A 26,403-nucleotide genomic window follows, 5' to 3' on the forward strand; every position below is an offset into this window, starting at 1 on the left:
AGACCTACCAGTAACGACGCTATCGTGGCTGTTAATAATATATTAGGTAAGTACTGTTTTATACTCTGTTCTTTCAATGTTTTTGAGTTTATGACATTTTTCTCATGCAGTGTTTTAATGGGATTATTAGGGACAGTTCAAAATTACTGGGTGAGTGGGGGCTTGTAGCTTTCAAAACTCTAGGGGTGTTTTTTCCAAACATACTACCATGCTCCACACTCATGCCCGATTGTATTCTCCACTCCGTTCTCTTGAGTATGTTTTTGTGTGGACGCGAGTGAGGAGAATGCATAAAGCAATACTTAAGAAGCACTCGCACTCCCCCTACTGTATTACTCAGCTTCACCACCCCATTCACTGAACCCCTTCCAGCCAGGACAATGGCAACAATAGACGAATCAAGAATACACAAAGCAAACGTTTGACTTCACAATTATCAGCAGATATGGGCAACTAACATGCATTTCCCCACGATCAACTGATCCTAATGTTATTCCACAGACAGCCAGCAGGGGGGAAACTCCAGACTCGCAGGTTTTTCTGCTATCAAACACCCAAAACTCACTAACACAACAATACAACTATTTCCACCACTGGGCATACTGCAGTCACTACTTCAACCTTACTGAACTACCATGAAAAATACTTTTAGACAGCTGAAGCAAGCATACTTTAAAAAAAGTATCCTTTCTTTATGGACGAGGGATTTGGCAGTGCGGTCATTGAGATTTCACTTCTTGTTGGGGCACAGGGGATTAGCTCAAATGGTAGATAGAGCGCTTGCTTAGCATGCGAGAGGTAGCGGGATCGATGCCCGCATCCTCCAATTACTTTGTTTGGTTCAATCAGCACACATTGTTGTTGTACTCTGGACTAACAAATTGAATCAAGTGTGCTTGTCTGGCTCTAAAATGTGAATGTGTGTTGCTGGGGCAACCTGAGGACTGCATTGGGAAACACCAGTGGAAGGTAGAGGTGGTGCGAGTTGAAATATTGATTCAAAATAGACCTACCAGTAGACAACGCTATCGTGGCTGTTAATAATATATTAGGCTAAGTACTGTTTATACTCTGTTCTTCAATTGTTTGAGTTTATGACATTTTTTCTCATGCAGTGTTTTTAATGGGATTATTTAGGGACAGTTCAAAAATTACTGGGGTGAGTGGGGTCTTGTAGCTCTCAAACTCTAGGGGTGTTTTTCCAAAACATACTACCATCTCCACACTCATGCTCCTGATGTATTCTCCACTCCGTTCTCTTGAGTACGTTTTTGTGTGGACGCGAGTGAGGGAATGCATAAGGCAATACATTTAAGAAGCACTCGCACTCCCCCTACTGTATTACCTCACGCGTCACCACCCCATTCACTGAACCTCCTTCCAGCCAGGACAATGGCAACAATAGACGATCAAGATATACACAAAGCAAACGTTTGACTTCACAATTATCAGCTAGATATGGGGCAACTAACATGCATTTCTCCACGATCAACTGATCCTAATGTTAAATTCCACAGACAGCCAGCAGGGGAACTCCAGACTCGCAGTTTTTCTGCTAGCAACACCCAAAACTCATTAACACAACAATACAACTATTTCCACCACTGGGCTTACATCCAGTCACTACTTCAACCTTTACTGAACTACCATGAAAAATACTTTTAGGACAGCTGAAGCAAGCATACTTTAAAAAAAGTATCCTTTCTTATGGACGAGGGATTTGGCAGTGCGGTCATTGAGATTTCAAACTTCTTGTTGGAGGCACAGGGGGATTAGCTCAAATGTTAGAGCGCTCGCTTAGCATGCGAGAGGTAGCGGGATCGATGCCCGCATCCTCCAAATATTTAGTTTGGTTCAATAAGCACACATTGTTGTTGTAGCTCTGGACTGATTTAACTAATCGATGGATTAGTTAACAAATTGATTCAAGTGTGCTTGTCTGGCTCAAAAATGTGAATGTGTGTTGCTGGGGCAACCTGAGGACTGCAGTTGGGAAACACCAGTGGAAGGTAGAGTGTGGTGGCGAGTTGAAATATTGATTCAAATAGACCTACCAGTAGACGACGCTATCGTGGCTGTTAATAATATATTAGGCTAAGTACTGTTTTATACTCTATTCTTTCAATTGTTTTGAGTTTATGACATTTTTCTCATGCAGTGTTTTAATGGGATTATTTAGGGACAGTTCAAAAATTACTGGGTGAGTGGGGGCTTGTAGCTCTCAAACTCTAGGGGTGTTTTTCCAAACATACTACCATGCTCCACACTCATGCTCCGATTGTATTCTCCACTCCGTTCTCTTGAGTATGTTTTTGTGTGGACGCGAGTGAGGAGAATGCATAAAGCAATACATTTAAGAAGCACTCGCACTCCCCCTACTGTATTACCTCACGCTTCACCACCCCATTCACTGAACCTCCTTCCAGCCAGGACAATGGCAACAATAGACGAATCAAGATATACACAAAGCAAACGTTTGACTTCACAATTATCAGCTAGATATGGGCAACTAACATGCATTTCCCCACGATCAACTGATCCTAATGTTATTCCACAGACAGCCAGCAGGGGGAACTCCAGACTCGCAGGTTTTTCTGCTATCAAACACCCAAAACTCACTACACAACAATACAACTATTTCCACCACTGGGCTTACTGCAGTCACTACTTCAACCTTTACTGAACTACCATGAAAAATACTTTTAGACAGCTGAAGCAAGCATACTTTTAAAAAAGTATCGTTTCTTATGGACGAGGGATTTGGCAGTGCGGTCATTGAGATTTCAAACTTCTTGTTGGAGGCACAGGGGGATTAGCTCAAATGGTAGAGCGCTCGCTTAGCATGCGAGAGGTAGCGGGATCGATGCCCGCATCCTCCATTTACTTTGTTTGGTTCAATCAGCACACATTGTTGTTGTAGCTCTGGACTAACAAATTGAATCAAGTGTGCTTGTCTGGCTCTAAAATGTAAATGTGAATTGCTGCGGCTACCCGAGGACGATAGCTGGGAACAACTAGTGTCAGGTAGAGCTTGGTGACGAGTTGAAATATTAATTCAAAATAGACCTACCAGTAGACAACGCTATCGTGGCTGTTAATAATATATTAGGCTAAGTACTGTTTTATACTCTGTTCTTTCAATTGTTTTGAGTTTATGACATTTTTCTCATGCAGTGTTTTAATGGGATTATTTAGGGACAGTTCAAAAATTACTGGGTGAGTGGGGGCTTGTAGCTCTCAAACTCTAGGGGTGTTTTTCCAAACATACTACCATGCTCCACACTCATGCTCCGATTGTATTCTCCACTCCGTTCTCTTGAGTATGTTTTTGTGTGGACGCGAGTGAGGAGAATGCATAAAGCAATACATTTAAGAAGCACTCGCACTCCCCCTACTGTATTACCTCACGCTTCACCACCCCATTCACTGAACCTCCTTCCAGCCAGGACAATGGCAACAATAGACGAATCAAGATATACACAAAGCAAACGTTTGACTTCACAATTATCAGCTAGATATGGGCAACTAACATGCATTTCTCCACGATCAACTGATCCTAATGTTATTCCACAGACAGCCAGCAGGGGGAACTCCAGACTCGCAGGTTTTTCTGCTATCAAACACCCAAAACTCATTAACACAACAATACAACTATTTCCACCACTGGGCTTACTCCAGTCACTACTTCAACCTTTACTGAACTACCATGAAAAATACTTTTAGACAGCTGAAGCAAGCATACTTTAAAAAAGTATCCTTTCTTATGGACGAGGGATTTGGCAGTGCGGTCATTGAGATTTCAAACTTCTTGTTGGAGGCACAGGGGGATTAGCTCAAATGTTAGAGCGCTCGCTTAGCATGCGAGAGGTAGCGGGATCGATGCCCGCATCCTCCAAATATTTAGTTTGGTTCAATAAGCACACATTGTTGTTGTAGCTCTGGACTGATTTAACTAATCGATGGATTAGTTAACAAATTGATTCAAGTGTGCTTGTCTGGCTCAAAAATGTGAATGTGTGTTGCTGGGGCAACCTGAGGACTGCAGTTGGGAAACACCAGTGGAAGGTAGAGTGTGGTGGCGAGTTGAAATATTGATTCAAAATAGACCTACCAGTAGACGACGCTATCGTGGCTGTTAATAATATATTAGGCTAAGTACTGTTTTATACTCTATTCTTTCAATTGTTTTGAGTTTATGACATTTTTCTCATGCAGTGTTTTAATGGGATTATTTAGGGACAGTTCAAAAATTACTGGGTGAGTGGGGGCTTGTAGCTCTCAAACTCTAGGGGTGTTTTTCCAAACATACTACCATGCTCCACACTCATGCTCCGATTGTATTCTCCACTCCGTTCTCTTGAGTATGTTTTTGTGTGGACGCGAGTGAGGAGAATGCATAAAGCAATACATTTAAGAAGCACTCGCACTCCCCCTACTGTATTACCTCACGCTTCACCACCCCATTCACTGAACCTCCTTCCAGCCAGGACAATGGCAACAATAGACGAATCAAGATATACACAAAGCAAACGTTTGACTTCACAATTATCAGCTAGATATGGGCAACTAACATGCATTTCCCCACGATCAACTGATCCTAATGTTATTCCACAGACAGCCAGCAGGGGGAACTCCAGACTCGCAGGTTTTTCTGCTATCAAACACCCAAAACTCACTAACACAACAATACAACTATTTCCACCACTGGGCATACTGCAGTCACTACTTCAACCTTTACTGAACTACCATGAAAAATACTTTTAGACAGCTGAAGCAAGCATACTTTAAAAAAAGTATCCTTTCTTATGGACGAGGGATTTGGCAGTGCGGTCATTGAGATTTCAAACTTCTTGTTGGAGGCACAGGGGGATTAGCTCAAATGGTAGAGCGCTTGCTTAGCATGCGAGAGGTAGCGGGATCGATGCCCGCATCCTCCAATTACTTTGTTTGGTTCAATCAGCACACATTGTTGTTGTAGCTCTGGACTAACAAATTGAATCAAGTGTGCTTGTCTGGCTCTAAAATGTAAATGTGAATTGCTGCGGCTACCCGAGGACGATAGCTGGGAACAACTAGTGTCAGGTAGAGCTTGGTGACGAGTTGAAATATTAATTCAAAATAGACCTACCAGTAGACAACGCTATCGTGGCTGTTAATAATATATTAGGCTAAGTACTGTTTTATACTCTGTACTTTCAATTGTTTTGAGTTTCTGACATTTTTCTCATGCAGTGTTTTAATGGGATTATTTAGGGACAGTTCAAAAATTACTGGGTGAGTGGGGGCTTGTAGCTTTCAAACTCTAGGGGTGTTTTTCCAAACATACTACCATGCTCCACACTCATGCTCCGATTGTATTCTCCACTCCGTTCTCTTGAGTATGTTTTTGTGTGGACGCGAGTGAGGAGAATGCATAAAGCAATACATTTAAGAAGCACTCGCACTCCCCCTACTGTATTACCTCACGCTTCACCACCCCATTCACTGAACCTCCTTCCAGCCAGGACAATGGCAACAATAGACGAATCAAGATATACACAAAGCAAACGTTTGACTTCACAATTATCAGCTAGATATGGGCAACTAACATGCATTTCTCCACGATCAACTGATCCTAATGTTATTCCACAGACAGCCAGCAGGGGGAACTCCAGACTCGCAGGTTTTTCTGCTATCAAACACCCAAAACTCATTAACACAACAATACAACTATTTCCACCACTGGGCTTACTCCAGTCACTACTTCAACCTTTACTGAACTACCATGAAAAATACTTTTAGACAGCTGAAGCAAGCATACTTTAAAAAAGTATCCTTTCTTATGGACGAGGGATTTGGCAGTGCGGTCATTGAGATTTCAAACTTCTTGTTGGAGGCACAGGGGGATTAGCTCAAATGTTAGAGCGCTCGCTTAGCATGCGAGAGGTAGCGGGATCGATGCCCGCATCCTCCAAATATTTAGTTTGGTTCAATAAGCACACATTGTTGTTGTAGCTCTGGACTGATTTAACTAATCGATGGATTAGTTAACAAATTGATTCAAGTGTGCTTGTCTGGCTCAAAAATGTGAATGTGTGTTGCTGGGGCAACCTGAGGACTGCAGTTGGGAAACACCAGTGGAAGGTAGAGTGTGGTGGCGAGTTGAAATATTGATTCAAAATAGACCTACCAGTAGACGACGCTATCGTGGCTGTTAATAATATATTAGGCTAAGTACTGTTTTATACTCTATTCTTTCAATTGTTTTGAGTTTATGACATTTTTCTCATGCAGTGTTTTAATGGGATTATTTAGGGACAGTTCAAAAATTACTGGGTGAGTGGGGGCTTGTAGCTCTCAAACTCTAGGGGTGTTTTTCCAAACATACTACCATGCTCCACACTCATGCTCCGATTGTATTCTCCACTCCGTTCTCTTGAGTATGTTTTTGTGTGGACGCGAGTGAGGAGAATGCATAAAGCAATACATTTAAGAAGCACTCGCACTCCCCCTACTGTATTACCTCACGCTTCACCACCCCATTCACTGAACCTCCTTCCAGCCAGGACAATGGCAACAATAGACGAATCAAGATATACACAAAGCAAACGTTTGACTTCACAATTATCAGCTAGATATGGGCAACTAACATGCATTTCCCCACGATCAACTGATCCTAATGTTATTCCACAGACAGCCAGCAGGGGGAACTCCAGACTCGCAGGTTTTTCTGCTATCAAACACCCAAAACTCACTAACACAACAATACAACTATTTCCACCACTGGGCATACTGCAGTCACTACTTCAACCTTTACTGAACTACCATGAAAAATACTTTTAGACAGCTGAAGCAAGCATACTTTAAAAAAAGTATCCTTTCTTATGGACGAGGGATTTGGCAGTGCGGTCATTGAGATTTCAAACTTCTTGTTGGAGGCACAGGGGGATTAGCTCAAATGGTAGAGCGCTCGCTTAGCATGCGAGAGGTAGCGGGATCGATGCCCGCATCCTCCAATTACTTTGTTTGGTTCAATCAGCACACATTGTTGTTGTAGCTCTGGACTAACAAATTGAATCAAGTGTGCTTGTCTGGCTCTAAAATGTAAATGTGAATTGCTGCGGCTACCCGAGGACGATAGCTGGGAACAACTAGTGTCAGGTAGAGCTTGGTGACGAGTTGAAATATTAATTCAAAATAGACCTACCAGTAGACAACGCTATCGTGGCTGTTAATAATATATTAGGCTAAGTACTGTTTTATACTCTGTACTTTCAATTGTTTTGAGTTTCTGACATTTTTCTCATGCAGTGTTTTAATGGGATTATTTAGGGACAGTTCAAAAATTACTGGGTGAGTGGGGGCTTGTAGCTTTCAAACTCTAGGGGTGTTTTTCCAAACATACTACCATGCTCCACACTCATGCTCCGATTGTATTCTCCACTCCGTTCTCTTGAGTATGTTTTTGTGTGGACGCGAGTGAGGAGAATGCATAAAGCAATACATTTAAGAAGCACTCGCACTCCCCCTACTGTATTACCTCACGCTTCACCACCCCATTCACTGAACCTCCTTCCAGCCAGGACAATGGCAACAATAGACGAATCAAGATATACACAAAGCAAACGTTTGACTTCACAATTATCAGCTAGATATGGGCAACTAACATGCATTTCTCCACGATCAACTGATCCTAATGTTATTCCACAGACAGCCAGCAGGGGGAACTCCAGACTCGCAGGTTTTTCTGCTATCAAACACCCAAAACTCATTAACACAACAATACAACTATTTCCACCACTGGGCTTACTCCAGTCACTACTTCAACCTTTACTGAACTACCATGAAAAATACTTTTAGACAGCTGAAGCAAGCATACTTTAAAAAAAGTATCCTTTCTTATGGACGAGGGATTTGGCAGTGCGGTCATTGAGATTTCAAACTTCTTGTTGGAGGCACAGGGGGATTAGCTCAAATGTTAGAGCGCTCGCTTAGCATGCGAGAGGTAGCGGGATCGATGCCCGCATCCTCCAAATATTTAGTTTGGTTCAATAAGCACACATTGTTGTTGTAGCTCTGGACTGATTTAACTAATCGATGGATTAGTTAACAAATTGATTCAAGTGTGCTTGTCTGGCTCAAAAATGTGAATGTGTGTTGCTGGGGCAACCTGAGGACTGCAGTTGGGAAACACCAGTGGAAGGTAGAGTGTGGTGGCGAGTTGAAATATTGATTCAAAATAGACCTACCAGTAGACGACGCTATCGTGGCTGTTAATAATATATTAGGCTAAGTACTGTTTTATACTCTGTTCTTTCAATTGTTTTGAGTTTATGACATTTTTCTCATGCAGTGTTTTAATGGGATTATTTAGGGACAGTTCAAAAATTACTGGGTGAGTGGGGGCTTGTAGCTCTCAAACTCTAGGGGTGTTTTTCCAAACATACTACCATGCTCCACACTCATGCTCCGATTGTATTCTCCACTCCGTTCTCTTGAGTATGTTTTTGTGTGGACGCGAGTGAGGAGAATGCATAAAGCAATACATTTAAGAAGCACTCGCACTCCCCCTACTGTATTACCTCACGCTTCACCACCCCATTCACTGAACCTCCTTCCAGCCAGGACAATGGCAACAATAGACGAATCAAGATATACACAAAGCAAACGTTTGACTTCACAATTATCAGCTAGATATGGGCAACTAACATGCATTTCCCCACGATCAACTGATCCTAATGTTATTCCACAGACAGCCAGCAGGGGGAACTCCAGACTCGCAGGTTTTTCTGCTATCAAACACCCAAAACTCACTAACACAACAATACAACTATTTCCACCACTGGGCATACTGCAGTCACTACTTCAACCTTTACTGAACTACCATGAAAAATACTTTTAGACAGCTGAAGCAAGCATACTTTAAAAAAAGTATCCTTTCTTATGGACGAGGGATTTGGCAGTGCGGTCATTGAGATTTCAAACTTCTTGTTGGAGGCACAGGGGGATTAGCTCAAATGGTAGAGCGCTTGCTTAGCATGCGAGAGGTAGCGGGATCGATGCCCGCATCCTCCAATTACTTTGTTTGGTTCAATCAGCACACATTGTTGTTGTAGCTCTGGACTAACAAATTGAATCAAGTGTGCTTGTCTGGCTCTAAAATGTAAATGTGAATTGCTGCGGCTACCCGAGGACGATAGCTGGGAACAACTAGTGTCAGGTAGAGCTTGGTGACGAGTTGAAATATTAATTCAAAATAGACCTACCAGTAGACAACGCTATCGTGGCTGTTAATAATATATTAGGCTAAGTACTGTTTTATACTCTGTACTTTCAATTGTTTTGAGTTTCTGACATTTTTCTCATGCAGTGTTTTAATGGGATTATTTAGGGACAGTTCAAAAATTACTGGGTGAGTGGGGGCTTGTAGCTCTCAAACTCTAGGGGTGTTTTTCCAAACATACTACCATGCTCCACACTCATGCTCCGATTGTATTCTCCACTCCGTTCTCTTGAGTATGTTTTTGTGTGGACGCGAGTGAGGAGAATGCATAAAGCAATACATTTAAGAAGCACTCGCACTCCCCCTACTGTATTACCTCACGCTTCACCACCCCATTCACTGAACCTCCTTCCAGCCAGGACAATGGCAACAATAGACGAATCAAGATATACACAAAGCAAACGTTTGACTTCACAATTATCAGCTAGATATGGGCAACTAACATGCATTTCTCCACGATCAACTGATCCTAATGTTATTCCACAGACAGCCAGCAGGGGGAACTCCAGACTCGCAGGTTTTTCTGCTATCAAACACCCAAAACTCATTAACACAACAATACAACTATTTCCACCACTGGGCTTACTCCAGTCACTACTTCAACCTTTACTGAACTACCATGAAAAATACTTTTAGACAGCTGAAGCAAGCATACTTTAAAAAAAGTATCCTTTCTTATGGACGAGGGATTTGGCAGTGCGGTCATTGAGATTTCAAACTTCTTGTTGGAGGCACAGGGGGATTAGCTCAAATGTTAGAGCGCTCGCTTAGCATGCGAGAGGTAGCGGGATCGATGCCCGCATCCTCCAAATATTTAGTTTGGTTCAATAAGCACACATTGTTGTTGTAGCTCTGGACTGATTTAACTAATCGATGGATTAGTTAACAAATTGATTCAAGTGTGCTTGTCTGGCTCAAAAATGTGAATGTGTGTTGCTGGGGCAACCTGAGGACTGCAGTTGGGAAACACCAGTGGAAGGTAGAGTGTGGTGGCGAGTTGAAATATTGATTCAAAATAGACCTACCAGTAGACGACGCTATCGTGGCTGTTAATAATATATTAGGCTAAGTACTGTTTTATACTCTGTTCTTTCAATTGTTTTGAGTTTATGACATTTTTCTCATGCAGTGTTTTAATGGGATTATTTAGGGACAGTTCAAAAATTACTGGGTGAGTGGGGGCTTGTAGCTTTCAAACTCTAGGGGTGTTTTTCCAAACATACTACCATGCTCCACACTCATGCTCCGATTGTATTCTCCACTCCGTTCTCTTGAGTATGTTTTTGTGTGGACGCGAGTGAGGAGAATGCATAAAGCAATACATTTAAGAAGCACTCGCACTCCCCCTACTGTATTACCTCACGCTTCACCACCCCATTCACTGAACCTCCTTCCAGCCAGGACAATGGCAACAATAGACGAATCAAGATATACACAAAGCAAACGTTTGACTTCACAATTATCAGCTAGATATGGGCAACTAACATGCATTTCCCCACGATCAACTGATCCTAATGTTATTCCACAGACAGCCAGCAGGGGGAACTCCAGACTCGCAGGTTTTTCTGCTATCAAACACCCAAAACTCACTAACACAACAATACAACTATTTCCACCACTGGGCATACTGCAGTCACTACTTCAACCTTTACTGAACTACCATGAAAAATACTTTTAGACAGCTGAAGCAAGCATACTTTAAAAAAAGTATCCTTTCTTATGGACGAGGGATTTGGCAGTGCGGTCATTGAGATTTCAAACTTCTTGTTGGAGGCACAGGGGGATTAGCTCAAATGGTAGAGCGCTTGCTTAGCATGCGAGAGGTAGCGGGATCGATGCCCGCATCCTCCAATTACTTTGTTTGGTTCAATCAGCACACATTGTTGTTGTAGCTCTGGACTAACAAATTGAATCAAGTGTGCTTGTCTGGCTCTAAAATGTAAATGTGAATTGCTGCGGCTACCCGAGGACGATAGCTGGGAACAACTAGTGTCAGGTAGAGCTTGGTGACGAGTTGAAATATTAATTCAAAATAGACCTACCAGTAGACAACGCTATCGTGGCTGTTAATAATATATTAGGCTAAGTACTGTTTTATACTCTGTACTTTCAATTGTTTTGAGTTTCTGACATTTTTCTCATGCAGTGTTTTAATGGGATTATTTAGGGACAGTTCAAAAATTACTGGGTGAGTGGGGGCTTGTAGCTTTCAAACTCTAGGGGTGTTTTTCCAAACATACTACCATGCTCCACACTCATGCTCCGATTGTATTCTCCACTCCGTTCTCTTGAGTATGTTTTTGTGTGGACGCGAGTGAGGAGAATGCATAAAGCAATACATTTAAGAAGCACTCGCACTCCCCCTACTGTATTACCTCACGCTTCACCACCCCATTCACTGAACCTCCTTCCAGCCAGGACAATGGCAACAATAGACGAATCAAGATATACACAAAGCAAACGTTTGACTTCACAATTATCAGCTAGATATGGGCAACTAACATGCATTTCTCCACGATCAACTGATCCTAATGTTATTCCACAGACAGCCAGCAGGGGGAACTCCAGACTCGCAGGTTTTTCTGCTATCAAACACCCAAAACTCATTAACACAACAATACAACTATTTCCACCACTGGGCTTACTCCAGTCACTACTTCAACCTTTACTGAACTACCATGAAAAATACTTTTAGACAGCTGAAGCAAGCATACTTTAAAAAAGTATCCTTTCTTATGGACGAGGGATTTGGCAGTGCGGTCATTGAGATTTCAAACTTCTTGTTGGAGGCACAGGGGGATTAGCTCAAATGTTAGAGCGCTCGCTTAGCATGCGAGAGGTAGCGGGATCGATGCCCGCATCCTCCAAATATTTAGTTTGGTTCAATAAGCACACATTGTTGTTGTAGCTCTGGACTGATTTAACTAATCGATGGATTAGTTAACAAATTGATTCAAGTGTGCTTGTCTGGCTCAAAAATGTGAATGTGTGTTGCTGGGGCAACCTGAGGACTGCAGTTGGGAAACACCAGTGGAAGGTAGAGTGTGGTGGCGAGTTGAAATATTGATTCAAAATAGACCTACCAGTAGACGACGCTATCGTGGCTGTTAATAATATATTAGGCTAAGTACTGTTTTATACTCTATTCTTTCAATTGTTTTGAGTTTATGACATTTTTCTCATGCAGTGTTTTAATGGGATTATTTAGGGACAGTTCAAAAATTACTGGGTGAGTGGGGGCTTGTAGCTCTCAAACTCTAGGGGTGTTTTTCCAAACATACTACCATGCTCCACACTCATGCTCCGATTGTATTCTCCACTCCGTTCTCTTGAGTATGTTTTTGTGTGGACGCGAGTGAGGAGAATGCATAAAGCAATACATTTAAGAAGCACTCGCACTCCCCCTACTGTATTACCTCACGCTTCACCACCCCATTCACTGAACCTCCTTCCAGCCAGGACAATGGCAACAATAGACGAATCAAGATATACACAAAGCAAACGTTTGACTTCACAATTATCAGCTAGATATGGGCAACTAACATGCATTTCCCCACGATCAACTGATCCTAATGTTATTCCACAGACAGCCAGCAGGGGGAACTCCAGACTCGCAGGTTTTTCTGCTATCAAACACCCAAAACTCACTAACACAACAATACAACTATTTCCACCACTGGGCATACTGCAGTCACTACTTCAACCTTTACTGAACTACCATGAAAAATACTTTTAGACAGCTGAAGCAAGCATACTTTAAAAAAAGTATCCTTTCTTATGGACGAGGGATTTGGCAGTGCGGTCATTGAGATTTCAAACTTCTTGTTGGAGGCACAGGGGGATTAGCTCAAATGGTAGAGCGCTTGCTTAGCATGCGAGAGGTAGCGGGATCGATGCCCGCATCCTCCAATTACTTTGTTTGGTTCAATCAGCACACATTGTTGTTGTACCTCTGGACTAACAAATTGAATCAAGTGTGCTTGTCTGGCTCTAAAATGTAAATGTGAATTGCTGCGGCTACCCGAGGACGATAGCTGGGAACAACTAGTGTCAGGTAGAGCTTGGTGACGAGTTGAAATATTAATTCAAAATAGACCTACCAGTAGACAACGCTATCGTGGCTGTTAATAATATATTAGGCTAAGTACTGTTTTATACTCTGTACTTTCAATTGTTTTGAGTTTCTGACATTTTTCTCATGCAGTGTTTTAATGGGATTATTTAGGGACAGTTCAAAAATTACTGGGTGAGTGGGGGCTTGTAGCTCTCAAACTCTAGGGGTGTTTTTCCAAACATACTACCATGCTCCACACTCATGCTCCGATTGTATTCTCCACTCCGTTCTCTTGAGTACGTTTTTGTGTGGACGCGAGTGAGGAGAATGCATAAAGCAATACATTTAAGAAGCACTCGCACTCCCCCTACTGTATTACCTCACGCTTCACCACCCCATTCACTGAACCTCCTTCCAGCCAGGACAATGGCAACAATAGACGAATCAAGATATACACAAAGCAAACGTTTGACTTCACAATTATCAGCTAGATATGGGCAACTAACATGCATTTCTCCACGATCAACTGATCCTAATGTTATTCCACAGACAGCCAGCAGGGGGAACTCCAGACTCGCAGGTTTTTCTGCTATCAAACACCCAAAACTCATTAACACAACAATACAACTATTTCCACCACTGGGCTTACTCCAGTCACTACTTCAACCTTTACTGAACTACCATGAAAAATACTTTTAGACAGCTGAAGCAAGCATACTTTAAAAAAAGTATCCTTTCTTATGGACGAGGGATTTGGCAGTGCGGTCATTGAGATTTCAAACTTCTTGTTGGAGGCACAGGGGGATTAGCTCAAATGTTAGAGCGCTCGCTTAGCATGCGAGAGGTAGCGGGATCGATGCCCGCATCCTCCAAATATTTAGTTTGGTTCAATAAGCACACATTGTTGTTGTAGCTCTGGACTGATTTAACTAATCGATGGATTAGTTAACAAATTGATTCAAGTGTGCTTGTCTGGCTCAAAAATGTGAATGTGTGTTGCTGGGGCAACCTGAGGACTGCAGTTGGGAAACACCAGTGGAAGGTAGAGTGTGGTGGCGAGTTGAAATATTGATTCAAAATAGACCTACCAGTAGACGACGCTATCGTGGCTGTTAATAATATATTAGGCTAAGTACTGTTTTATACTCTATTCTTTCAATTGTTTTGAGTTTATGACATTTTTCTCATGCAGTGTTTTAATGGGATTATTTAGGGACAGTTCAAAAATTACTGGGTGAGTGGGGGCTTGTAGCTCTCAAACTCTAGGGGTGTTTTTCCAAACATACTACCATGCTCCACACTCATGCTCCGATTGTATTCTCCACTCCGTTCTCTTGAGTATGTTTTTGTGTGGACGCGAGTGAGGAGAATGCATAAAGCAATACATTTAAGAAGCACTCGCACTCCCCCTACTGTATTACCTCACGCTTCACCACCCCATTCACTGAACCTCCTTCCAGCCAGGACAATGGCAACAATAGACGAATCAAGATATACACAAAGCAAACGTTTGACTTCACAATTATCAGCTAGATATGGGCAACTAACATGCATTTCCCCACGATCAACTGATCCTAATGTTATTCCACAGACAGCCAGCAGGGGGAACTCCAGACTCGCAGGTTTTTCTGCTATCAAACACCCAAAACTCACTAACACAACAATACAACTATTTCCACCACTGGGCTTACTGCAGTCACTACTTCAACCTTTACTGAACTACCATGAAAAATACTTTTAGACAGCTGAAGCAAGCATACTTTTAAAAAAAGTATCGTTTCTTATGGACGAGGGATTTGGCAGTGCGGTCATTGAGATTTCAAACTTCTTGTTGGAGGCACAGGGGGATTAGCTCAAATGGTAGAGCGCTCGCTTAGCATGCGAGAGGTAGCGGGATCGATGCCCGCATCCTCCATTTACTTTGTTTGGTTCAATCAGCACACATTGTTGTTGTAGCTCTGGACTAACAAATTGAATCAAGTGTGCTTGTCTGGCTCTAAAATGTAAATGTGAATTGCTGCGGCTACCCGAGGACGATAGCTGGGAACAACTAGTGTCAGGTAGAGCTTGGTGACGAGTTGAAATATTAATTCAAAATAGACCTACCAGTAGACAACGCTATCGTGGCTGTTAATAATATATTAGGCTAAGTACTGTTTTATACTCTGTTCTTTCAATTGTTTTGAGTTTATGACATTTTTCTCATGCAGTGTTTTAATGGGATTATTTAGGGACAGTTCAAAAATTACTGGGTGAGTGGGGGCTTGTAGCTTTCAAACTCTAGGGGTGTTTTTCCAAACATACTACCATGCTCCACACTCATGCTCCGATTGTATTCTCCACTCCGTTCTCTTGAGTATGTTTTTGTGTGGACGCGAGTGAGGAGAATGCATAAAGCAATACATTTAAGAAGCACTCGCACTCCCCCTACTGTATTACCTCACGCTTCACCACCCCATTCACTGAACCTCCTTCCAGCCAGGACAATGGCAACAATAGACGAATCAAGATATACACAAAGCAAACGTTTGACTTCACAATTATCAGCTAGATATGGGCAACTAACATGCATTTCTCCATGATCAACTGATCCTAATGTTATTCCACAGACAGCCAGCAGGGGGAACTCCAGACTCGCAGGTTTTTCTGCTATCAAACACCCAAAACTCATTAACACAACAATACAACTATTTCCACCACTGGGCTTACTCCAGTCACTACTTCAACCTTTACTGAACTACCATGAAAAATACTTTTAGACAGCTGAAGCAAGCATACTTTAAAAAAAGTATCCTTTCTTATGGACGAGGGATTTGGCAGTGCGGTCATTGAATTTCAAACTTCTTGTTGGAGGCACAGGGGGATTAGCTCAAATGTTAGAGCGCTCGCTTAGCATGCGAGAGGTAGCTGGATCGATGCCCGCATCCTCCAAAAATTTAGTTTGGTTCAATAAGCACACATTGTTGTTGTAGCTCTGGACTGATTTAACTAATCGATGGATAAGTTAACAAATTGATTCAAGTGTGCTTGTCTGGCTCAAAAATGTGAATGTGTGTTGCTGGGGCAACCTGAGGACTGCAGTTGGGAAACACCAGTGGAAGGTAGAGTGTGGTGGCGAGTTGAAATATTGATTCAAAATAGACCTACCAGTAGACGACGCTATCGTGGCTGTTAATAATATATTAGGCTAAGTACTGTTTTATACTCTATTCTTTCAATTGTTTTGAGTTTATGACATTTTTCTCATGCAGTGTTTTAATGGGATTATTTAGGGACAGTTCAAAAATTACTGGGTGAGTGGGGGCTTGTAGCTCTCAAACTCTAGGGGTGTTTTTCCAAACATACTACCATGCTCCACACTCATGCTCCGATTGTATTCTCCACTCCGTTCTCTTGAGTATGTTTTTGTGTGGACGCGAGTGAGGAGAATGCATAAAGCAATACATTTAAGAAGCACTCGCACTCCCCCTACTGTATTACCTCACGCTTCACCACCCCATTCACTGAACCTCCTTCCAGCCAGGACAATGGCAAAAATAGACGAATCAAGATATACACAAAGCAAACGTTTGACTTCACAATTATCAGCTAGATATGGGCAACTAACATGCATTTCCCCACGATCAACTGATCCTAATGTTATTCCACAGACAGCCAGCAGGGGGAACTCCAGACTCGCAGGTTTTTCTGCTATCAAACACCCAAAACTCACTAACACAACAATACAACTATTTCCACCACTGGGCTTACTGCAGTCACTACTTCAACCTTTACTGAACTACCATGAAAAATACTTTTAGACAGCTGAAGCAAGCATACATTTAAAAAAAGTATCCTTTCTTATGGACGAGGGATTTGGCAGTGCGGTCATTGAGATTTCAAACTTCTTGTTGGAGGCACAGGGGGATTAGCTCAAATGGTAGAGCGCTCGCTTAGCATGCGAGAGGTAGCGGGATCGATGCCCGCATCCTCCATTTACTTTGTTTGGTTCAATCAGCACACATTGTTGTTGTAGCTCTGGACTAACAAATTGAATCAAGTGTGCTTTTCTGGCTCTAAAATGTGAATTGCTGCGGCTACCCGAGGACGATAGCTGGGAACAACTAGTGTCAGGTAGAGCTTGGTGACGAGTTGAAATATTAATTCAAAATAGACCTACCAGTAGACAACGCTATCGTGGCTGTTAATAATATATTAGGCTAAGTACTGTTTTATACTCTGTACTTTCAATTGTTTTGAGTTTCTGACATTTTTCTCATGCAGTGTTTTAATGGGATTATTTAGGGACAGTTCAAAAATTACTGGGTGAGTGGGGGCTTGTAGCTCTCAAACTCTAGGGGTGTTTTTCCAAACATACTACCATGCTCCACACTCATGCTCCGATTGTATTCTCCACTCCGTTCTCTTGAGTATGTTTTTGTGTGGACGCGAGTGAGGAGAATGCATAAAGCAATACATTTAAGAAGCACTCGCACTCCCCCTACTGTATTACCTCACGCTTCACCACCCCATTCACTGAACCTCCTTCCAGCCAGGACAATGGCAACAATAGACGAATCAAGATATACACAAAGCAAACGTTTGACTTCACAATTATCAGCTAGATATGGGCAACTAACATGCATTTCCCCACGATCAACTGATCCTAATGTTATTCCACAGACAGCCAGCAGGGGGAACTCCAGACTCGCAGGTTTTTCTGCTATCAAACACCCAAAACTCACTAACACAACAATACAACTATTTCCACCACTGGGCATACTCCAGTCACTACTTCAACCTTTACTGAACTACCATGAAAAATACTTTTAGACAGCTGAAGCAAGCATACTTTTAAAAAAGTATCCTTTCTTATGGACGAGGGATTTGGCAGTGCGGTCATTGAGATTTCATATTTCTTGTTGGAGGCACAGGGGGATTAGCTCAAATGGTAGAGCGCTCGCTTAGCATGCGAGAGGTAGCGGGATCGATGCCCGCATCCTCCAAATATTTAGTTTGGTTCAATAAGCACACATTGTTGTTGTAGCTCTGGACTGATTTAACTAATCGATGGATTAGTTAACAAATTGATTCAAGTGTGCTTGTCTGGCTCAAAAATGTGAATGTGTGTTGCTGGGGCAACCTGAGGACTGCAGTTGGGAAACACCAGTGGAAGGTAGAGTGTGGTGGCGAGTTGAAATATTGATTCAAAATAGACCTACCAGTAGACGACGCTATCGTGGCTGTTAATAATATATTAGGCTAAGTACTGTTTTATACTCTGTTCTTTCAATTGTTTTGAGTTCATGACGTATTTCTCATGCAGTGTTTTAATGGGATAATTTAGGGACAGTTAAAAAATTACTGGATGAGTGGGGGCTTGTAACTCTCAAACTCTAGGGGTGTTTTACCAAACATACTACCATGCAAGCAATACATTTAAGAAGCACTCGCACTCCCCCTACTGTATTACCTCACGCTTCACCGCCCCATTCACTGAATCTCCTTCCAGCCAGGACAATGGCAACAATAGACGAATCAAGATATACACAAAGCAAACGTTTGAGTTCACAATTATCAGCTAGATATGTGAATCGTAACAATTTAGCTGCCATTGATTTCAATAGATGTTGTGTAAATTTTTTACATTTGTGTCATATTTATTTGCATACGTTTCGCAAACTTTTATTTGGACTCATTCTCCGACCCTCCCGTGCTGTACAGTGTTAATTACTGTATTTTTCAAATTTGACTTAATATCTATCGTAGTGCTCAGTTTCATAAACATGTAGACGGTACTCAAGATATTAGAATAATTTCACAATTTCAATAGCATGAATTAACATTTATTTCACAATATAATTTCAAGTAAATGTGATTGTGAATGCGTCCTAAAAATATTTACACAAAGTGTGATGTTGAATTTTTTACTCAGATTGAAATATCAAGTAGTATCAGGTAAATGGTACAACAGTAAAACCATTTATATCGAAATTTCACTATTAATCATGTTACTAGTATGCAAATCAGACATTTCAGCATGGAATAAAAGTTTTCTGGTAAGAATAATGTATTTAATAAATAATCAAACAATGCAGATATGAATAGTCATAGTCAACTCAATTATCCCTGCCAAAGTAGGATTTACCCGGCATCCTTCTCTTCCAAACCTCTACTTTCCACTTGGAATGCTATTTTGTTTTATTGGCAGGCCCATTCTCCTCCCCCTTGGTTGTGCTGCTACAAGCTGTAAATATAAAGAAACAAACAAAAACACAAATATTTCTAGTAGCTACAGTAACTTAGCCAACAGGCAGAGATCATACGGGAAGCTAAAAACATGAGATTAAACATCCTGTCAGTTTCTCTGTTAGCCGAAGCTAACTAGTTGTCTTGTTAGCTACCTAGCCCTATCATTTGCACTCGCCCTCAAAACACAATTTCAAAAGCAGCGTTATATCCGAGAAATACCTATCTTACTCCAGAAATACATCATATTACAAAGTCAGAAGGAAATTATAGTGCTACTGATAAGGGAATTTATATGCTTAAAGGTAATGACTAAAAAAATTCCACCCTGAAACGTAATTATGACATTGTGTAACAGATATAATGAATAATTAGACAAATGTAACTATTAGTAATCATTCGATACTGTAACATGAATAATGAATTAGAATTGTAAACGTCAGTGTGACTAAGGAGAGACCGAGAACCATTGAACTATGTATGAGCTGACCTGGCTAGAACTCTGAGAAACTTACGATAGGACAAGGAGTTCTTTCAAGGTTCCTACGGTTTTCGAAACACATGGCCCTTATCTTTCATCAGCAAGAAAGGATCCTTCAAATAAAAAAGATACACTTACTGTAGGGGATTTTGCGCAGATCCATACAGCTATTGGTTCCTCCATCCAACGAAACTACACTTCCCAAGTTACGCTGACACAAAGGTGTTTGGAGCATGCTAGATAGCTAATTAGTAAAGGTGGTCACCTCTGTCTTCCGTAAACAAGTGCTGTAACATGTAGATATGGCCATGTGGGAACACTAACCTTAACCCTATCAAGGTGTGTATCAATTTAACCTTTTGTTTTTAGAAAATCATTTCTCACTGATATGAAATATAAGGTCCTTATGCTTCCTAAACCGTAACAAAAGCGAGACTTGTTAATGTTCAGATTGGCTCTTCACAAAACTCCCCTGTACAGCAGACAATGACTGTGTAATGTAATGGAACAGAGAGTCATTGGTGGTTGTACAACTTGATCTGTCATTAAAAAATATACACACCCCACCCAATGTTAAATATATTCTCACATAACTCTCCCCTTGTAAAAAATGTTATTAACGGAAAAATAATGATACGACCACAAATAACAATAACTGTATTTAAAAATTTGGATATAGATTTTTTGGGCACAGTCGATGCTATGCAGGTCCACGGACGGACGAGCTCACTCTCTCTGCCTGTTTCATTACACTACGATCAGAGCCGAATGCAGACAGTGATCAGCTCGGGGAAATCAGATTTTCAGCATTTTGATGCTATATTTACGAGCCTCAGAAATAAAAGAACCGGTCACGCATTAGGAGCCACTCCCTTTATATTGATAGTTAGCCTAGATGTGGACAAATTATATACCTACCACTATTGCCACTATGAATGGCGCATAGAAGGCAGGATAGAGAGTTAGAACGGTAGACTTTAATGACCTGTGGTATAGTAAGCACATGAAAAAGCATAGGTCAAAAGGGAAGTACCAAAACACCTAGATATAGGGGAGGTTCATCCAAGCAGATGAGGAAATTTGTCTAGGATGGAAGAAATTATATAGTAAAACCTGCAAAACGACAAATGTAAACAAGGAAAAAAACGCACTACCCTCTCCTGTTCCCAATACAATAGCACACAACCCTCTCCAAAGCAAAAATAACAGAATTTGACAACCCTCCCTATTTTGGACCACCCTCCCACTGGAGTTATTTTCGAACTGTCCCTTATGATTGTTTTGCCATTGACTTGTTTTGGCATAGCATTCTTTTGCAATGACTACATCGTTGTGTACTGAGTTAGTGTTACATTTCACCACTAGATGGCGAGACCTGCCTATGATAAGATAAATTGTTAGACTGACAAGTTGTGGCAAGTAGTTTAAGGACTGGAGTGGAGTGGAGTGGAGGACATTAAGGAGTGGGGGACATTCATTCAATATAATCTGTGTAGGTTTCTCATTTAAACAGTGACATTTTCAATCTCAGTTATTATTTTAGGTAATTAAAATAATTTCAGTATATTTTTGATGAAAACTTTCAGTTTACGAAATTAATTTCAGTAGCCTAAATTCTCTGAATGGACTTGAAATGAAATGGAAGGAATTGACCTTTGTCCTTTTAAGAGATAAATATTTGAACGCCTATCCAGCAAAGCTTGTCCTTGGGGAGTATAGGGGCCGCTTGACAGCAGCTGGGTCACACACATGGTTGGGTAGGTTATTGCCTAAATGTAATCAGTTACATTTACTAGTTACCTGTCAAAAATTGTAATCAGTAACGTAACTTTTGGATAACCCAAACTCAGTAATGTAATCTGATTACCTTCAGTTACTTTTAGTTAGTTACTTTTCTTTCCCCTTAAGAGGCATTAGAAGAAGACCAAAATGTATGTTACCAATTGAACGACGTCTATTGCAGGATAAATCAATGTTGAAGTTTACATAGCTGGCCATATATGGATGGTAATTTTTACTTTATGGGTTGGTTATGTAGGCTTCTTCTAACCCATCGCTTTCTACTACATATAATAATATGAAAATTGTTTTACCTGAGCATAACCCCAAAAATAATGACCTATTAGCCAGTCCTACTCTGTTGTTTATGATTTAGTTGTCATGGAGGACTGATTGGGCTCATTGATTCAAGTTGAAAAACAAAATGCTATGCTCATGGAATGGAATGGCATGCTTTGAGCACTACTGAAAAGTGCTATTTGCATGTGAAAAATGAATGCCGTATGCTGCATTTGCTATAGGCCCAGTGGCGACTGTCATTCAGGGCATGTGGGGCTGGTTTTGAGCACCACATTTTTAGCAAAGAAATTTGTTTTAAAAAATTGGGGGGGTGGGGCTTGCCTGTTTTGCATGTTATTTTGACATTAATACCTGTCACATATCAGTTACGAACAATGTAAAAAATAAAATAAATAAATAAATGGTTGAGTTAATAAAGCCGTATATAAATATGGTCTCTTTTTTATTTTCTTGAGTAAGGCAGCTCCAAAATGCAGGTGTTTCAGCCTAGCTCAGTGCTTTCTGTGGTGATGGGGCAAGCCAGAAACAATTACGGAACATTGTGCCGTGATTGGCTCTACGTCACCGCCAAGTCTAAGGGTAGACTTCGATAATTCAAGCCCCTTGGGTGCTGCCATAGAGTTACATTAGAAGTGCCCATCCAAGAAGGCCAGGTCATTGGCCACAGATAAAATTTCATCAAATCACGTTATATCTACAGTAGCTTTGATTGGACTTAGCTAGCAGTCATCATCATGAATCAAGTTGATAATCTACTGGCAAATCCTTTTTAATCTTTGTCATATGCAGAGAAATAATGATGAAAAATGATAGATAAAATACGTTGGTGCTCATCGTCCGTTGGACATAAACACCACACAACAATTGTGAAATCGCAAATTCAACAATGAGTGGTGAGTCCAAAAATGTCTTGTATGCTGCTGCATAAATGATGTAATATTTCAGGGAGATACAGTGGGGTAAAAAAGTATTTAGTCAGCCACCAATTGTGCAAGTTCTCCCACTTAAACAGATGAGAGAGGCCTGTAATTTTCATCATAAGTACACTTCAACTATGACAGACAAAATGAGAAGAAAAAAAAAAAACAGAAAATCACATTGTAGGATTTTTAATGAATTTATTTGCAAATTATGGTGGAAAATAATTAGTATTTGGTCACGTACAAACAAGCAAGATTTCTGGCTCTCACAGACCTGTAACTTCTTCTTTAAGAGGCTCCTCTGTCCTCCACTCGTTACCTGTATTAATGGCACCTGTTTGAACTTGTTATCAGTATAAAAGACACCTGTCCACAACCTCAAACAGTCACACTCCAAACTCCACTATGGCCAAGACCAAAGAGCTGCCAAAGGACACCAGAAACAAAATTGTAGACCTGCACCAGGCTAGGAAGACTGAATCTGCAATAGGTAAGCAGCTTGGTTTGAAGAAATCAACTGTGGGAGCAATTATTAGGAAATGGAAGACATACAAGACCACTGATAATCTCCCTCGAAGAACAGTGAGCAAAAATCCCAGAACCACACGGGGGGACCTAGTGAATGACCTGCAGAGAGCTGGGACCAAAGTAACCAAGCCTACCATCAGTAACACACTACGCCGCCAGGGACTCAAATCCTGCAGTGCCAGACGTGTCCCCCTGCTTAAGCCAGTACATGTCCAGGCCCGTCTGAAGTTTGCTAGAGAGCATTTGGATGATCCAGAAGAAGATTGGGAGAATGTCATATGGTCAGAGGAAACCAAAATAGAACCTTTTGGTAAAAAACTCAACTTGTCGTGTTTGGAGGACAAAGAATCCTGAGTTGCATCCAAAGAACACCATGCCCACTGTTAAGCATGGGGGTGGAAACATCATGCTTTGGGGCTGTTTTTCTGCAAAGGGACCAGGACGACTGATCCGTGTAAAGGAAAGAATGAATGGGGCCATGTATCGTGAGATTTTGAGTGAAAACCTCCTTCCACCAACAAGGGCATTGAAGATGAAACGTGGCTGGGTCTTTCGGCATGACAATGATCCCAAACAAACCGCCTGGGCAACGAAGGAGTGGCTTCGTAAGAAGCATTTCAAGGTCCTGGAGTGGCCTAGCCAGTCTCCAGATCTCAACCCCATAGAAAATCTTTGGAGGGAGTTGAAAGTCCGTGTTGCCCAGCAACAGCCCCAAAACATCACTGCTCTAGAGGAGATCTGCATGCTGGAATGGGCCAAAATACCAGCAACAGTGTGTGAAAATCTTGTGAAGACTTACAGAAAACGTTTGACCTCTGTCATTGCCAACAAAAGGTATATAACAAAGTATTGAGATAAACTTCTGTTATTGACCAAATACTTATTTTCCAACATAATTTGCAAATAAATTCATTAAAAATCCTACAATGTGATTTTCTGGACTTTTTTCTCTCATTTTGAATGTCATAGTTGAAGTGTACCTATGATTAAAATTACAGGCCTCTCTCATCTTTTTGAGTGGGAGAACTTGCACAATTGGTAGCTGACTAAATACTTTTTGCCCCACTGTATGTATACAGTAGCTAAGAAAGTACCCTAACCCTAACCCGGTAGGCCGTCATTGTAAATAAGAATTTGTTCTTAACTGACTTGCCTAGTTAAATAAAGGTTAAATAAAATAAGGTAAAAAAATGTTGTGTAGTAAGCTGTTAGTAGGCCATGTACCTCACCTTAATAATTTGGTATATTTTTACCTCTTAATTTCGCCTACTGTTCTGACTTGGTGGTGCACATGTAGCCTATAATCATCGAATATTGTAAGAGCTTTCATTGTCTGTTTATATGAAACCCTTTATTTATCCTAATTCTGACTTGGTGTACAGGGTGAAAACTGTAAGAACGGCCCATGTTCTGAATTCTGCCGCTGTACATTTGCAGAATAGTTATATTGACTACGTCCGTCTTAGCTCACTCATCAATCCAAGATGGCGTAGCAGTCGTACATGTGTTTGTCTTGTCCCGTGTAAATAGTCTGTTTTTAATTTTTTCACATATATTTTAATCTCACTTTCCATCTACAAACTAAATATACTTTCCTGCAACCCGCCTCACCCATTCTTATTGTCAGACTCAATAGCCTTCGTTTCTCAAATGACTGCCTCACCTGGTTCACCAACTACTTCTCAGATAGGGTTCAGTGTGTCAAATTGGAGGGCCTGTAGTCCGGACCTCTGGCAGTCTCTATGGGAGGTGCCACAGGGATCAATTCTCTGGCCGACTCTTTTCTCTGTATATATCAATGATGTCGCTCTTGCTACGGGTGATTCTCTGATCCACCTTTACACAGACGACACCATTCTGTATATATCTGGCCCTTCTTTGGACACTGTGTTAACAAACCTCCAAACAAGCATCAACGCCATACAACACTTCTTCCGTGGTTTCCAACTGCTCTTAAATGCTAGTAAAACTAAATGCATGCTCTTCAACTGATCGCTGCCCGCACCCGCCCGCCCGACTAGCATCACTACTCCGGATGGTTCTGACTTAGAATATGTGGGCAACTACAAATACCTAGGTGTCTGGTTAGACTGTAAACTCTCCTTCCAGACTTACATTAACCAATCCCGAATTAAATCTAGAATCGGCTTCCTATTTCGCAAACAAAGCCTCCTTGACTCATGCTGCCAAACATACTCTCGTAAAACTGACTATCCTACCGATTCTTAACTTCGGCGATGTCATTTACAAAATAACACTCTACTCAGCAAATATGGATGTAGTCTATCACAGTGCCCTCCGTTTTTGTCACCAAAGCCCCATATACTACCCACCACTATGACCTGTATGCTCTCATTGGCTGGCCCTCGCTACATATTGGTCGCCAAACCCACTGGCTCCATGTCATCTATAAGTCTTTGCTAGGTAAAGCCCCACCTTATCTCAGCTCACTGGTCACCATAGCAACACCCACCCGTAGCACGCGCTTCAGCAAGTATATTACACTGGTCATCCCCAAAGCCAACACCTCAGTTGGCCACCTTACCTTCCAGTTCTCTGCTGCCAATGACTGGAACAAATTGCAAAAATCACTGAAGCTGGAGACTTATATCTCCCTCACTAACTTTAAGCATCAGCTGTCAGAGCAGCTTACCGATCACTGCACCTGTACACAGTCCATCTGTAAATAGCCCACCCAACTACCTCATCTCCATATTATTTTTGGTTGTTTTGTTGTTGTTGCTCTTTTACACCCCAGTATCTCTATTTGCATATCATCATCTGCACATCTATCACTGCAGTGTTAATGCTAAATTGTCATTATTTCCCCACGATGGCCTATTTATTACCT

At 41.4% G+C, this 26,403-nt stretch overlaps 16 non-coding genes across 16 annotated transcripts; all 16 read left to right on the forward strand.

Annotated features, from left to right (window-relative positions):
- The first annotated feature begins 1,766 nt into the window (after positions 1-1,766).
- On the forward strand, positions 1,767-1,839 carry trnaa-agc (transfer RNA alanine (anticodon AGC)). Its single transcript has one exon. It is a non-coding gene; the product is annotated as a tRNA-Ala (tRNA).
- A 967-nt stretch (positions 1,840-2,806) lies between these two features.
- Positions 2,807-2,879, forward strand: trnaa-agc (transfer RNA alanine (anticodon AGC)). Its single transcript has one exon. It is a non-coding gene; the product is annotated as a tRNA-Ala (tRNA).
- A 943-nt stretch (positions 2,880-3,822) lies between these two features.
- trnaa-agc (transfer RNA alanine (anticodon AGC)) lies at positions 3,823-3,895 on the forward strand. Its single transcript has one exon. It is a non-coding gene; the product is annotated as a tRNA-Ala (tRNA).
- Positions 3,896-4,864: 969 nt separating this feature from the next.
- On the forward strand, positions 4,865-4,937 carry trnaa-agc (transfer RNA alanine (anticodon AGC)). Its single transcript has one exon. It is a non-coding gene; the product is annotated as a tRNA-Ala (tRNA).
- A 943-nt stretch (positions 4,938-5,880) lies between these two features.
- trnaa-agc (transfer RNA alanine (anticodon AGC)) lies at positions 5,881-5,953 on the forward strand. Its single transcript has one exon. It is a non-coding gene; the product is annotated as a tRNA-Ala (tRNA).
- A 969-nt stretch (positions 5,954-6,922) lies between these two features.
- Positions 6,923-6,995, forward strand: trnaa-agc (transfer RNA alanine (anticodon AGC)). Its single transcript has one exon. It is a non-coding gene; the product is annotated as a tRNA-Ala (tRNA).
- Positions 6,996-7,939: 944 nt separating this feature from the next.
- trnaa-agc (transfer RNA alanine (anticodon AGC)) lies at positions 7,940-8,012 on the forward strand. The gene has a single exon. It is a non-coding gene; the product is annotated as a tRNA-Ala (tRNA).
- Positions 8,013-8,981: 969 nt separating this feature from the next.
- On the forward strand, positions 8,982-9,054 carry trnaa-agc (transfer RNA alanine (anticodon AGC)). Its single transcript has one exon. It is a non-coding gene; the product is annotated as a tRNA-Ala (tRNA).
- Positions 9,055-9,998: 944 nt separating this feature from the next.
- trnaa-agc (transfer RNA alanine (anticodon AGC)) lies at positions 9,999-10,071 on the forward strand. Its single transcript has one exon. It is a non-coding gene; the product is annotated as a tRNA-Ala (tRNA).
- A 969-nt stretch (positions 10,072-11,040) lies between these two features.
- Positions 11,041-11,113, forward strand: trnaa-agc (transfer RNA alanine (anticodon AGC)). Its single transcript has one exon. It is a non-coding gene; the product is annotated as a tRNA-Ala (tRNA).
- Positions 11,114-12,056: 943 nt separating this feature from the next.
- On the forward strand, positions 12,057-12,129 carry trnaa-agc (transfer RNA alanine (anticodon AGC)). The gene has a single exon. It is a non-coding gene; the product is annotated as a tRNA-Ala (tRNA).
- A 969-nt stretch (positions 12,130-13,098) lies between these two features.
- On the forward strand, positions 13,099-13,171 carry trnaa-agc (transfer RNA alanine (anticodon AGC)). The gene has a single exon. It is a non-coding gene; the product is annotated as a tRNA-Ala (tRNA).
- Positions 13,172-14,115: 944 nt separating this feature from the next.
- Positions 14,116-14,188, forward strand: trnaa-agc (transfer RNA alanine (anticodon AGC)). Its single transcript has one exon. It is a non-coding gene; the product is annotated as a tRNA-Ala (tRNA).
- Positions 14,189-15,158: 970 nt separating this feature from the next.
- trnaa-agc (transfer RNA alanine (anticodon AGC)) lies at positions 15,159-15,231 on the forward strand. Its single transcript has one exon. It is a non-coding gene; the product is annotated as a tRNA-Ala (tRNA).
- A 1,986-nt stretch (positions 15,232-17,217) lies between these two features.
- trnaa-agc (transfer RNA alanine (anticodon AGC)) lies at positions 17,218-17,290 on the forward strand. Its single transcript has one exon. It is a non-coding gene; the product is annotated as a tRNA-Ala (tRNA).
- Positions 17,291-18,228: 938 nt separating this feature from the next.
- On the forward strand, positions 18,229-18,301 carry trnaa-agc (transfer RNA alanine (anticodon AGC)). Its single transcript has one exon. It is a non-coding gene; the product is annotated as a tRNA-Ala (tRNA).
- The last annotated feature ends 8,102 nt before the right edge of the window (positions 18,302-26,403 follow it).

The sequence above is a fragment of the Oncorhynchus kisutch genome, linkage group LG15 (genome assembly GCF_002021735.2).
Source record: "Oncorhynchus kisutch isolate 150728-3 linkage group LG15, Okis_V2, whole genome shotgun sequence".
Lineage (NCBI taxonomy): Eukaryota > Metazoa > Chordata > Actinopteri > Salmoniformes > Salmonidae > Oncorhynchus > Oncorhynchus kisutch.